The sequence below is a fragment of the Coptis chinensis genome, chromosome 8, assembly GCF_015680905.1.
Source record: "Coptis chinensis isolate HL-2020 chromosome 8, ASM1568090v1, whole genome shotgun sequence".
Lineage (NCBI taxonomy): Eukaryota > Viridiplantae > Streptophyta > Magnoliopsida > Ranunculales > Ranunculaceae > Coptis > Coptis chinensis.
Window position 1 is genome coordinate 2,294,884 of NC_141463.1, and position 4,562 is coordinate 2,299,445.

The following is a 4,562-nucleotide window of genomic DNA, read 5'->3' on the forward strand; positions in this document are numbered from 1 at the left end:
AAACAAAAATAACAATTAAATAAACCTTTTACACATTCTACCGAAAACCTATTACCGTACTCAACCCCCATGGTCTTTTTTCTTTCTATCCAGTTTAAAAGAAAACCTCAAATCTAAAATTTTATTTTTTTGATTTCCCCCCAATCTAATTCAGTCTAAAGAATATGTAGTTTTTTTTTTTTTTTTTTTTTTTTTTTTTTTTTTTTTATTCTATTGCAAAGAACCTAGTCTTGCTCTTTTCTTTGAAGAAGTCAGTGCTGTAAATACTGAGATGGAAGTAATTTCCACTCTACTTCTTGATCTTCAAGAATTAAACGAAGAGACGAAATCGACACACAGTGCCAAAGTCCTTCGAGGGTTAAAAGATTGAATGGATTCTAATATGGTTACTGTCCTTCGCAAGGGGAAGATCATTAAAGTAAGATTGGAATCTCTTGACCAGTCTAATGTAGTGTTGGCCATGTCTTCTTCATGAGCTCTAATAACTCATCAATCTCATCAAGAACTAAAGTCTCATCTTTATGGTCGAAGATTGAGCATAGGAGAGACATACAGGTTGATATTGAGGGGAAAACCATCTACCCAATGACAGACGTCTGCAGTAGTTCCATTAGCAGTTCTCCATGATAAAGATATGACGCAATTGTATAAAGTTCGCATAGTTTCAGAGTTCTTTCCAGTATCAATGGACTTCATCTCACTTCCATAGTTAGCATATTCTACCTTTCATTCATCTTTCATGTATCAACTGCCTCCTTTTCAAAAATTGTTGGGTTGACTTGAGGTCTCCATCCAAAGTGAGCTGGAAATGGTTCATTAAAAACTTTGAAGTATTGTTGCTGAACCGTTATCGTCCACAGAAATTTTTATTGTGGCCAAAGTAACTCAATAGAAGGGTGAAGTTTTCTGCAAGTTTCTGCATTAGATAAATGAGGAAAGGGTTCAATGTATTCTAGGTTCAACCAGAGGAAGAAATAAATTAGCTGGCATTTTGGCCACTTTTGTGCAGCTTCATCTATTTTACAGTTAATGATAGATGCAGTTATGGAGTTAAAAAATCTCGCGTTCTCTTTCTCGCACTCTGTTTATTATTAAATGTGTGTTTTGCAGTCCCTAATTACTGTTTTGTCAGAGTATATAAAGCATAAATCAGGGGCAGTTCATTGTCAGAGAATGTTGCACTCATAAGATTTTGATAATATTCAACGCCAACATCCTAATCAAATTAATTAGACTTATTCCGAAGGTTTCAAATGGCGAATGAGCTCAAGTGGGCCGGGAGGATTATGGTCTCTGCTTTCCTTCCCATCTGTTGAATGTAAGACAGGAATATATAGGGGATTACTTAAGTAACAAATTCCAAACCAAGGCATAAACATTTTACAATGAAGAAACAAATTATTACTATAGTGAAGGTAGTCCTGTTGATAGGACACGGATGTCGGCCACAAATGGTCTAAGAATTAAACTAAGAGACATGATGAATGATTTTCAGGCATTGAGAAACCGGATTGTTACAAAACATAAAGGTCCAAGAGGAGGTATTATAATAATGCTACCGATAAAGTAGCAACCCCGATGAAGAGATTGATAAGTTGGTATCCGTGAATGGACAAGTTAAGGTGTTTGCCGGGTCATACGTAATTGGATTTAGAGAATTTGGAGAGGCGGGGAAGCGCTAGGAGATTCAAAGGAGTTTAACTGAGTTGCAACAAGTTTTCCTTGATATGGCAGTGCTGGTTGATGCACAAGGTGAACAAATGGATGACATTGAACTTAATGTAGCCAATGCTAGAGTGTACATCAATGGTGGTACTAATAGGCTTATTTATGCTAATGCTATGAAGAAGAAAGGAGGGTATTTGGTGTACTGGATTTGGGCTGTTGTGGCTATCCTGCTTTTGATATGCATTATTAAGATTGCTACTTGACCGACTGAGGAACCATTAACTCTGCATCTATGTTAATTGGCGTAGTGGCGTTTCTGTTGATGGAGGCTTCGGTTTGCAGTAATTTGCTTTAGGCGAGATGGATGGGGGGCATAACTTTATTGTTTTTTTGTCTATGGACTTAGGTACAGTTCTAACAGAACCAGTTAACTGTTTCAATACTTAGAGATAGCCAAAATAGGCCTTCTTTTGATTTAATATGATTTATTGGGGTACAATACGAGTAGAATTTCCACAATTTTTGTTGATTTAAATATTTTGGGTTTCTGTTGTACTAAACTTTACAAGGTTTAGTTATTATCTCTATGATATCTTTTCAATTCCCTGAATATTTCTCTGAAAAAAGTTTACGTAATCTAGGAATCTGTTGCGTAACAAAAATTAGGATATGGGCTGTGTCCAATTTGGATTTATACCTATTGATCATGTGAAATGGGTTTATAGTTTTCATGTGAAATGGGTTTGACAGTTTTGTAAATTCGAGATTGAATACTTTACAGTCATGATGATTGTTGAATAGACACGTCTAAATCTGTTAGATGACACGTACAATGTGTTCAAATGATATTAGTAGTACCAACTATTTGGCTATTGCCTAAAGTTCGAGTATTTTGAGCTAAAAAATATTGTAGTTTCATAGCATTAATTATTTATATTTGGGTGTTTCATTGCATTATGAGTGGGGTTACACACACCAAGCATAGTAGCACTTATACAAGTATGCATTGGTAAGTATACAATATGCATTTTCACCCTTCAGCAACTAGCTCATGTTCAACATTATAGGTGCATCAGAATGCATTGGTAACTTTATTGTAGTCATGGTAACTGTAATAATGACCGATAAAATATTCCAAAATACCGTTGACCAAACAAATCTCCAATTCCATTCATCTTGCTCTAATGCCTCTGTAAAGTTTCCACATAATTATAGTACAAGTATGGGGAAACCTTCCCATAGGAATAATTGATTCGAATATTGAGCAATTGGACTTAATGTTTTGAGCTTCACAATTAGTAATGGGAAAAAGGATTCATGCTCCACTCTTCTTAATTTTTATGGTTCTCTGACTTTCTCAAGCTCTGCTTTACTCACTGTGGGCGAAAAGGTCTGCAGAACCTTGCCGGTTCATCTCTGCATCTATGGAAATTCAATCTAATAAAAAGTATGGCTCTCTATCTTCTTCTTAATAGCATCAGTCTGCATTAACTATTAATAATACGTTCTTTATCTGTTCTAATTTAAATACCATTTTTTTAATTATTATTTATCTGTTTTATTCTTTGTTTTCTCAGACTTTTCAGTGTTTTGATTCACTTTTATTCATTGTAGTAGCCAATTTAATTGCAATTAATATTTCTATGTATAAAGCCTCCTCCAAAAAGAGAAGTTTTCCTCTTTAAGTCTAATAACGAGAAAGCTTTTGGAAACCCTATCGAAAGGAGGGGATCAATGCAATAATGAGTGGATATAATGCTTTTGTTTCGATTCCAATTGGAGGTGAAAAACCACTTACTACCAGGTAACACCAATGGTTTAGAACGTATTTATAGAACTTTTACTCCGTAATATGGTTTGTCAGGGGTCAATGCAACAATGCAATATGGTATAATGTGCACATGTACTATTATTTGTAATTATCCCATCAAGTGGGTGGTTGATTTCTCTAATTAGTGGTGTTGTTTCTGAAGGAGCTTTAGGTTCCTTTAATAACAGTCAGCTCTTTCTAAACTCTTATCCGGATTCCTGGGATAAATACTGCTATATACCTAAGTTACATTGACACAAATACGTGTGTCCGTATTCGACATGGATTTGAAGTGTCTGACATGGCAAAATATAAAAAAAACTGAGGTATATTACATACAAAATGTGTTTGTGTGTGTCTCACATGGATTATTTGTGAAATATGGCATGCCCATGTAACATAGCTATATACATACCAGATATTCGCAAATATCATTGAAATAAACTAATTAAGTTATAAAGGACCTGACGTAGTTAAGGAAGACATTTGGGGGTTAAACTGAACTCTTAATTGAAGCTTACTGATAAGCTAGATATGGTTATGGGTTGGTCAATTGCTTACTGACGTTAACACGTTTTTTTATCAAAATGCTTATAGGATGTCACGTGGTACATCAGGCTTTGTGGAGAATTAACACATACATACATAGTAAAAGCTATCCTATATAGATGTTTCACTATAGCTAGCATCTTAGTTAAATGGCCATCCAAATATTGTTTGGTATATAGATGTTTCACTATAGCTAGCATCTTAGTTAAATGGCCATCAAAACATCGTTTGGTATATAGATGTTTCACTATATATAGCTAGCATCTCAATTAAATGGCCATCCAAACATTGTTTGGGTGAGGTACATAAAAATGGTTTTAGTATTCTTTCCTTATCTTTTTTCTTTTGGTTTAGGCCATATTCCATTATATTTACTTTTTTGACCTGACTTCAAATATAAGTAATGAGAGGAGTTTCTGAATTCTTTGGGAAAATAGATCTTTGAACAATCTTGATTTAATAAAGTATAATACTATTCGTATCTAATGCCATTATGTTCTTAAATTTTTTTATATGAAGTAGCTAATCGTGTTTT

General features: G+C 34.4%; 1 pseudogene; it reads left to right on the forward strand.

The window, feature by feature from the left end:
• Window positions 1–1,381: 1,381 nt before the first annotated feature.
• LOC147479293 (syntaxin-112 pseudogene) lies at window positions 1,382–3,148 on the forward strand (annotated as a pseudogene).
• Window positions 3,149–4,562: the final 1,414 nt, after the last annotated feature.